The sequence below is a fragment of the Antrostomus carolinensis genome, unplaced genomic scaffold (assembly GCF_000700745.2).
Source record: "Antrostomus carolinensis isolate BGI_N321 unplaced genomic scaffold, ASM70074v2 scaffold2346, whole genome shotgun sequence".
NCBI lineage: Eukaryota > Metazoa > Chordata > Aves > Caprimulgiformes > Caprimulgidae > Antrostomus > Antrostomus carolinensis.
In genome coordinates this window covers 76,867-87,387 of record NW_010323752.1, presented here as the reverse complement: position 1 = coordinate 87,387, position 10,521 = coordinate 76,867, and the positions used below count along the sequence as shown (strand labels likewise).

The 10,521-nt window shown below is 38.6% G+C and overlaps 1 non-coding gene across 1 annotated transcript; it reads right to left on the bottom strand.

Annotated features, from left to right (window-relative positions):
* Positions 1 to 3,378: 3,378 nt before the first annotated feature.
* Positions 3,379 to 3,483, bottom strand: LOC114818683 (U6 spliceosomal RNA). The gene has a single exon (XR_003766238.1). It is a non-coding gene; the product is annotated as a U6 spliceosomal RNA (small nuclear RNA).
* Positions 3,484 to 10,521: the final 7,038 nt, after the last annotated feature.

Sequence of the window (10,521 nt, the reverse complement as noted above, 5' to 3'; positions counted from 1 at the left end):
TTGCTGCAAGTTAATTATTGCCTCTTCAAATACGGGGGTTTTGTGGTTTTTCAATACGGAGGTGGGGTGAAAGCTTAAGGCATCCTTTTATCAAATACTCCTCTCCCCTCAAGTCAATGGGAAAAAAAAAAACAACAACAACAACAACAAAATCAACACAAATAAAACAAGAAAAACAATTTTAAAAAATCCCAGACAATAAAAATATTCCTTTTTTCCCTTACCTGAAGTAGAAGACATAGATTGAAGGACTGAAGAACATACATTCCATTTGATGAAAATTAGACCTGCTGAAGACTACTGACTGCAATACAACTTAATTAACATTATAGATATGAGATAAGACATGTGTAGGAGGGATAAATCTAAGAACTGAAAGTCAACTACCTGGTAGTTCAATATTTGATTTGTTCATTTTTCTTCTGAGCTAAGAAGCCACCCTCTTTCTAATATGTCCCTCGCTGAATAATTCCAGGAAAAGTAATATGTGTTTTTCATTCAGATCAAGATTTTTCTATTTTGCATATTGAGGAAACTCCTCTTTTCAACTGCTTTACTTTTAATCATAATGAGCAGAGATGTGCAGTCAGGAGGCAGTATTCAGAGACCTCAAACTGGAAGCACCACCCGTATGCACAATACAGCAGTTGTTCTATTACCCTAAGCTCCATTTCCCGCCCTTGAACCAAGGGAGTTAAAATCTCTAAGTCCTCTTTTCTGCTATTAACTCACAAATGGAAGTAAAACAGGGACTAAACCACTTCAGGACTTTCAATCTCTGTCACATGGCCATGCTCGTCCTCTGCAGAAGGCCCCAGCCATGGCCCAGTTTCATTCCAGGTCACATACCATCCTACACACCAACAAATAACTGAAGAAGATTGCACTTTCCTATTTGTACCAACAAAGGTTTCCACTCAATGCAGCAGCAGCTGCATGCTTGTCTGCAGAAACTCAAAAGATTATGTTGACCACCTATCGTCAACCCTCAGTTAAACCCTCAACTTCAAGAATGTAGGTACTGATGTTTCATATGAAACCTTGTCAAAATATCTAGCTAGTGAGGGATGGGGAGGGGGAAACAACCATCAGTTCTCATGCTGCATAGGAATACTCGCAAAATACCAATTTTACTCATAGAAATTTGTTACTAGAAGATCACCAAATCATCCTTTAACTGAGTACTCTATCAAATGTAATCAGAAAGGACAGACACAAAGACTTCTCAAAAGACGTGATCTTGGAAAGCACTTACTCAAAAGGCAATACAAAGTACCACTTAAACTAGCCAAGAAAACTAACCGACCATTTTGTTAATATGTATGAATCTACATTAATTCTCATACAGCTGATAGAGGTTCTCTACGGGTATACATCTATTTAGGTCTGATTTACTATAGGGTGATCGTTCAAAAACATGAAGAGGAGACTGGGTGACAGCGCAAACCAAAGCAAAACAAAAGACTGCAAGAGGAACTTTACAGCTCTGTGAGTCTAAAGACCAGAAATTTCAAAAACTAATTTAGTCACCAAAATTCCACTGAATTTCAACAGCACTTTGACATCTTACTCTCTGAAACACCACAGATTTCAATTTTCAAGTTCTTTTTCCTAACAATAAATAAGACTGTTCAGAGATAAAGTTACTCTACCACTGTGTACCTAGCCAAATCACACACTACTTTGGAAGCATCATAATTCCTCAAGACAATAATGCATTCATTCTATTTCTTCACTTTACCCAAGGTAAAAGTTCAATAGAGATGAGAAGTTGGGTGTAAGTAGTTACAAATCAACTGAAAAGCAAAACAGATGACAGATTTATTTCCTATGTTCCTGATTCATAAAGATGCCAGCAGTGTAGCTACAATAACTCACACAAGTCAGGATTTTCTTCTTTAGTATAAGCATCCAGAAACATGGCTCTTCTCCCTCTGGCTACTTTTAATTACATACATAGTTTACACAGTAAAATGTAACCTTTCTTTATTTCTAACTCAAGTTTTTCCAGTCTTCAGCTTTCTGGAGAAAAACCTAACAATGTCAGGCTTTGGAGTCTGAAAAAACAAAACAGCAAAAATTTATATCAAAACAAAAGTGGTTCCACGTGAGAGGAGTGGGGGGTGAATCATAGAATGGTTTGGGTTGGAAGGGAGCTTAAAGATCATCTAGTTCCAACTCCCCTGCCATCAGCAGGGATACCTTCCACTAGACCAGGTTGCTCAAAGCCTCATCCAACCTGGCCTTAAACACTTCCAGGGAGGGGGCATCCACAGCTTCTCTGGGCAACGTGTTCCAGTGTCTGACCACCCTCACAGTGAAGAACTTCTTCCTAATATCTAATCTAAACCTACCCTCTTTCATCTTAAACCCATTTCCCCTTGTTTTGTCATTAACTGCCTTTATGAAAAGACCTTCCCCAGCCTTCCTGTAGCCCCTTCAGGTACTGGGAGGTCACTATAAGATCTCCCCGGAGCCTTCTCTTTTCCAGGCTGAACAGACCCAACTCTCTCAGCCTGTCCTCATAGGAGAGGTGCTCCAGCCCTCGGATCATCCTCATGGCCTCCTCTGGACTCGTTCTAACTGGTCAAAGGGAAGGTGAAGGCACTCAAAGGAATTTAAGCACAGAGACTTACTTAGCATCTATCTTGCATCTAATGGTAAAGGTTCAGTACCATTCTAGACTACCAGCTTACCTGTACATTAGTAGTAATATAGAATAGGAGAGAGAATTTCCAAGTCCACCATCCTCACCGTGCCAGACCACTGTCCCCAAGCTATCTTTAAAAAGAAAGGGTCAATATATAAGACTGGCTTATATAAAGCATTCCAAGTGAAGCATCTGCTAATATGCATAACAGAAATTCTCCCAATAGCGGGTTTTGCATGTTTGCACAGCTGTTAACAGATAATCTTTATCACTGTTTGGTTTTTTTTTGTTTGTTTGTTTTTTTTAAATAAAGTGTGCCACTATTAAATCACTGCTGCCTTCTTCCCCTCCTCCTCTCCCAATTTGGTTCTCTGATTTTCACTTATTTGCATTCCTCTTCACCTTTAATTTCCTTATTTATTTAATATCTTTCTCCATCACTTCTGCTAGTCTTTCCAACCTCTCGTTTTGCTATGTAACCTCTTATTTTTCATTTTACTTTGTGGTTTCCTTGTACTTCACTCTGCCATCTTGACTTTTTTTTATCTTTTCCCTTTCCCTGCTGTTCATAAGAATCATAGAATATCTCAAATTTGAAAGGAGCCATAAGGATCATCAAGTCCAACTCCCTGTTCCTGACAAGACTACCTAAAATTAAACCATATGACTAAGAACATCGTCCAGATGCTCCTTGAACTCTGACAGGTTTGGTGCTGTGACCAATTCCCTAAAATACGGAATGCTTCATGAATCTGCATGCCATCCTTGTGCAGTGGCCATGCTGATCTTCTCTATTGTTCCAGTTTTAGTATATGTGTTGCCAAAGCAAGCACAATTGGATCCATTGGGTTTCTCCTGTCCCTTTCCAATGACCCAAAATTAGCAGACCGGTTCAGATGACAGCAGCCTGTCCATGGCTCATTCCATCAGCTTAACCACCATGCAGAAAGTGAAACTTCAGAGTTTGATCAATTTGCTGCCACAAGACCAGTGTTTGTAAAACCAGGAGATCAAGCAATTAAAGTATGCAACTATGATTAAAACATTATAGGCTCACAGTGAATGCTCTGAAGACCAAGGCATTCATAGCTAAAACGTGGTAGCATAAAATTTCTTCTTGTGGAAAATTACATTTCCTCTCATTAAGGAAAAGCCCAAGGATTAGTCCTGTGACCGCTATGCCACTGTGCACTACTTGACTGCTGAACATACCATCATCAACTTTCTATTAGCAATCCCAATCCTTCTTCCTGTAAATGACAGAATACCATCTCACCTTGTGAATTAACCTGCCCTGTCCCCATCCCAAAACAGGGTTAGAGCACAGCAGCTCCCTAAAAGGCTTCAGAGACAGTGGGTTAATGGATGGCTAGTGTCCACATCAAGGTTCAGAAGGCTGGTCTCCACCACTTAATTACATTCTTCTTGGACCCAAAAATATAGAACTGAAAGCTGATGTGGAACATCACTGGCTTTTCTGAGAACCCATTTCATTGATTAACTGTACTCAGCTGTGAATCTCTTTTCAATATTCAGCTTAATTATGTCTCTGCTGATGCTTAAAGACCATTACCTCTTGAAATGCTTGTCATGGTCGACCATCTAAATGTGTTTATTTTGCAGAACATGAATAAGTGATGCAGCTAATCACAATGTAAGTGTTATGCAGCTTCACAACATTTTTGTTGTCTGGCATAAGAGGCAAGCTCAGAATAGGCACTTCCCTGTTGGCGCTGTCTCTCTTTCAGAGAATTTCCATTCATTTAGTAACTCCAGGCTGGCAGCTAAATCAATCATGAATGGCCAAAACACATCCATTCACCAAAGCCAAAGACCTTCACTTAGACACATGCAGTTCAAAATACACCCAAGCTCTCCTGTAGAAAAAAGACTTTGGTTTTCAAGATTAAAATCCCTAACAGGTAGGCCAGACAAGCTTAAACTTGAAAAATAAAATCAGAAGAAGTGGAGCCTCCTACAATTGGTCTGTAAAAGCAACAGAGAGATGAGAAAGGGGCTGACAGCAGACCAGCACACAGCTACCTCTCCACATAGCATGCAAAACCATGCTAAGAAAATAGTTTTGCACTCATATTTCCAAGCGCCAAAATCAAGAACTCTTTTCTTTCTTGATGCTAAAATGGTGCTAATTTAAATTGATAAGAATATATTTTTGCCAGAGAAGGAGAGATCACTCTCTCAAGTAAAGCATTTTCCGATGTTCAGGCTCCCCCAGCACTGGGCAACCAGGTTTACTCCCTTCTGAGCACAAAATCTAGCAAAGTATTTCCCTTTTACCTCCCCTGAGAAGACAGCCTGCTCTCTTTTTGAGCTGAGAGCAGCTTCCTCCACTTAGGACGAAACCCCACACTGGCCAACCTTTAGTTTTCTACTTACCATTCAAAAACCTAAGCAAAGTGTATACACAGCCTCTCCAAGAGGCTTAAGGAAAATCAACTTCTTTTTTTGCCTCTTGGTGAGTCACAGCACCACTAGAAATGTAAAAAAATATAAATACTTCTTTTATTTAATCCACATTTTCCTCGAGGCTATGGATCCTTTGGAAGTCCCTGAGCAATATTAGTTCTCCTCCTGCCCTCACTGCATATTATACAGTAACAGAGAATTTGCCTAGTCTTCACTAAAATAGGTGAAACTTCCAACTGACAGAAAATCAACAACCTCTGGTACCTATAGTGAACTCAGGGAAAACTTCAGAGTGCTGCTGAAATGTATGAACTGCAGGGGAATATACAAAAAGTAAGTAACAGGAGATGAACAGAAATATTTATGTTACTATGAAGGGCATAGAAGAAGAAATGCAGTTAAGCAGGAAATCCATTAGGAAGAGATTAATTCAGAAGAACACATATTTGAGTACAAAATGCAATTATTCAGGCAGGAAATAAGGACTAAAAAGTAATTATTATATTTTGCAAAGGGAGAATAAATGCAGCTCAATCTCACTGACTCAATCTTAAAGGTCTTTTCCAATCTAGGCAATTCTGTGATTCTGTGATCCTTGTGGCCTGGGGCTTTTTTTGTTTGGTTTGGTTGTTTTTTTTAAATCTTCACTACTAGATCTTCATGCCCCACCATGCCCTCTCAAATCAATCAAAAATAGTAATTAAAAAAAATTCCACTTCAGCATTCCAATATGCCTGTGGGTTAACACCACATATAACGTCATGGAAATAGTTGGCAGGAAAAAAGCCAGCGATCAAATAATTGACTACTGCTCAAAGCAAGTACGTTAAGGACCTGGGTCTTGGCTTCCTACTGGACAGAGACTTTCAGTAAAAGCCAGTGTGCCATGAAAATCATTGCACCAATTGATTTTAAAGACCAGTTAAAAGCTATTGTCTGTGACCAGGTAAGCCAAACAATCTGTGTTTAAGGACTAAGCAAACCATATTTGCACTTGAAATATTTTGACCTTGGCCCCACAACTGCTCCCAGCAGAGGTCCAGCAATGAATACCAAAGCCCTTCCCCTTCTGCCTCTGTCCAAGTCTACACATGAGCTCCCGCATGTGCCCCTCTCTTTCATATTTAAAAAGGAAAAACACCTTCTCAGACCTCAGTAACAACCTCTAAACTTGTCTGTGAGAAGGAAACAGAAACAAAAGACAAAACAAAATCTTTTCCAACAGAAGCAGATTCGGTAGCTTTCAAGAAGCAGATGATATAGGAAGATGTAAGGACAGTAATGTCACAATTCTAAATCGTGTGCAAATGTCAGAAGATGACAGACAGAGAAAAATAAGCACAAAAAATTCTTAAAATGTCAAGTGTCTTCCTGAAAACCAGATCACTGTAGGGCATGGGGCAAGCCAGCAGCAGGAGCACATGAGCTTAAAATGGAGCAGCAGCCCATGAACAAAAGCAGCGATGACACTCGCCAACTCCACATACACCTCAGGATCACCTCAGCAATGCTTCCAGCAAAATCCCCGTGCCAATACAGCCTCCACTTCCATGGACTCAGAATTTCATTTTCACTGCAGCACGGTACAACAGAATACTTCATAGTGTTTAGTTTGTTTTGGTTTTAAATTTGGTCAAAAGATACTAAACATGCAGAGCATCTTCTAATGAGTTGCTTCAGCAATCAACAGTTCAGTAATAAACAGCTGGACCTACAGCTTTGACTCCTCTAGTACAAGCATTTATGAATCTTGGAAAGAATTTTATTACATATTTCTTTACACTAGATGTTCAGTGAAAGCCAATTTCTTCCACTAATGCTTTTGGAGATAGTTCACTTTTCTTCCAAAAGACCTATTAATCTCGTAAAAGAGAATAATAAACTGAGTCCAAACAGATATAGTATAAAATAATTCTGCAGTTCGACATATTTTTAATTCACTTTGATGTCTGAGCCACTGCACATTCACTTTCATGATCATTTACACAATTAGGTTTAGAGAACATACATGCTAAGCTTCCACAGAAGCTGAATTAAAAAAACAAAAACAAAAAAACCCCAACCTAATTAATCATATGCATTAACACCAAAATCTATAATACAAAAATATATCTCAGCCAGATCAGGGAGGTTAACAGATAAGGTACTTACCTAGTCCAGAATACAGCAAAGGAGTTAGAAACTTAGGTAGCAAATTGAAGTAATAAGGCCCCAAAAATCAGAGTAATTCTGAACAACAGAACATTTGGAGAAGACTGGTGCTCTGCCAGTCACACCATGAACAGAGGAAGACAAAATTCATTAAATAAATTATTCATTAGTATTTAACAACTCAGCACTGGATCCAATATTTCTCTTTTGGCTAAAGAACAGTGCTATGAATCCATCCACTTGTAACTGCACTGCTGAAAAAGTTAATGCCATTTTATTGACAGGTTAATTTATAATGTCACCTTAATTAAAAAAAGATTATCATATCACTTTCTGACTGAAATGAAACTGCAGGTGATTGGGAACAATGTACCTAATGAATGATTTGAAGCGATTCAGCATCCAATTAACACCAGCATCTGGTTTGGGGATTTTTTTCCCCTATCAAAGCATTAGGCCCACATTAACTACACTTTTAGTCAGTAGTAATAGAAAGCTTCAATCTTGATGTTATCCTTCAAACAAAAATACAGAAAATAAAACAGTCAGGACCTGGAATTCACACAAGCAGCAGCAAACTCCCTATCACTTGCAGGCATGTAAAACAGTGGCAGGAAACCTTTCCCAGCCTGATTTCAACAGCTATCCCAACACAACACTAACTCAAGAAATAAGTGTCCCTTGTGTCCAAGACATGGGAACAGGGATCCATCTGCTTCCATCTGGAGGATCTTCTCTGAAGACACCTTCAAACTTTGTTTGGTCAAGAAGGTGTCTTATTAAGGCTTTTCAAACTAATCTTTGTCACTAAAAAGGTAACTGAATATTTCACTGATCTTCAAGATTAAGCACAGCCGGGAGACTCAGGAAAGGGGGACTTGGGGTGTATGGAGGAAGTATCCTTTGACTCGTTACAATTTCAGAGAATGTAAAATGAGTGAACCAGCATTTGCCTCCTGCTCACTTAGAAACACTGGATTAAGATTAGCCAAGAATAATTTCTGAAATACGATAGGGTTTTTCTCTATAAAATCTCCATCACTAATTTATATTGACTCTCTAAGACCGTAACTATACCACTAACATTAAAAATGAGAGCAAGTATTTAAGACAAAACTGGGCTTGGCATTTTAATACTGTGAGCATGGGTGGACTTAAGAGTATCTCATTCATGTATCGTATGCCAGCTCTGTTATTGTTTAGGAAAGGTACAGTGTGATTTCCTTAGGGCACTCTTTCGATTACACCAGGCAAGAAATTTTAACTTGGTGTACCAAATGGTCACTTGAGAACAAAATGAGTACTCATTCCTGAGAGAGAGAGATTCAGAAGTGGGATCAAACTCTGTAGTTGCCAATATTTTGTTTATCAATCCTAGAATCACAATATTCACTGCATAAAGTATTAAAGCTACTAGGGGAAAACAAACAAACAAAAAAACCATCTTTGCTGCATAACTGCGTGATGTCATCCTATATTTTTTCCTCTTCCCTTTTATTATGAGTGTCATTATTGTACCTTCTGATAGAAAATTATGAGAACTGCAACCAGCACTAATTTGAATCCAAATACTGGAAAGTTTCACAAGAAGGCTTCAATGACCAGCTGTATGCTCCTACCTGAAAATCTACAGAAAGAAAGAAAAAAAAAATCATACCTTTGCTTCTCATGAATGCTCAATTTTAATTAAATGTCATCACTCCAACTTGATCACACCTCATCTTTCTTTTGGCAGCAAGGCAAAAAATCTGTGCTTCCACCTCTTTTTAACAGAACTTTAACTGTGTTTCTAGGTTCCCTTTTGCCCTTTATTTATAACAATTGTTTCTCACCCTTCCCTATAAACTAAAGCAATTTTATCCCACTCATGTAGCAGCTCTATGCAACTGCTGCCAAATCAATAAATTAACAGACTCTTAGACTGATCATGCAAGGTAATTCTTTTTTTGGCTGTTTTATCACTAACCTACAGACAGTACTCTCCACCCAGACCTGAAGTTCAAACTTGGCTCCCGGTATCCATTATTGTGCTATTGCCTACCAAACAGTTTTAATATAAAGAAACAATCTATCAAGCCTCTTTCTAGCACTTGGCTCCCCAAGATGATCAAAATTGCTTCTTTTCTTCAGGCTGTAAAGAGGTCTGCGCTGCAGATCTAAAGGTTCAGGATTCATGTTCTGCCAACAGTATACCTACAAGAAACTTAACAGTTGCAAAGTACTTTTCAGAAGAAAGAAAAATTAAAAGGGGAGGGTGTTTTTAAAGTTACTTAGCATTTTCAAAGTGAACTCAAATCTCTGTCAAAATAAAACTTTAAGATACATGGGTAAAAGCCAAACTGTATTCATCATGAACAGATGCATGCAACCTTCTGCTTCTCCTTACCCCAAAGAATCTCCTAATCCAACATACTTTCACTGTCTCACACCTCTCTCTTCCTGACATAATTATCCTCTTCTGCCCCATGGACCAAATCTGGATGTTTTTCCCCAAGTTGTGCAGTCTATTTTCTTTACCATCCAGTTCTGGTCCCAATATCCTTCCTTCCTGCACTGAATGCGCCTCTTTTAGCACAACCAAGAAATAATTGAAAGAACAAATAAATGCAATGTAACATTTCTCTCCTCCTACTGTGACTAAAGAAACTAACTCTTTACTGAAGGCATATAAACTAATGCCCTAATAAGAACAGCTGCAAATATTAAGTGTTGTCAGAAAGCCGGCAGTTGCCAAAATAAAGTATCAGCACAAACCAACTGCTATACTAGCTATTCCTAGCCTTTAATCCGTACCTCTTTTCACAGAGGTGGAGATAGCTTTTTTAATACTATAATGTGCATTAGGCAAATTAAGAAGTTGCCCGAAGGCCACTAGAAACCTCTCAGTCTTGAGACAGTAAAGAAAACAAAAACATAGCTTGAAATTATTTATTAAAGCCATAGTAAAAATCTTTTGGTAAGTACTGTCCACTCTTGATAAACTAGTGATGACTACACAAAACTAGAGTTGCCCAAGTTAAACCTTGCTTGATTTCCAAATGAAGCACTTTGAAAAAGTAGAAAGAAATGAAATTAACTCAGTGGAGTTGCTCTCAAATGTCTTGGGGAATAAACCTGCCTGGTTTTAATAACATGTCTGATCCCGAGATTAAATTTTCAGTTTAACTTGCAACAAGGCTCCTCCTTTGATCTGTTAGGAGATGTACACTGAAGTTAAACAAACAAGTAACAGTGAAATTTTAAAATGCCCCCTCTGTTCAAAATGTCCAGCTCCTATTTCCCTCACCCAGTTA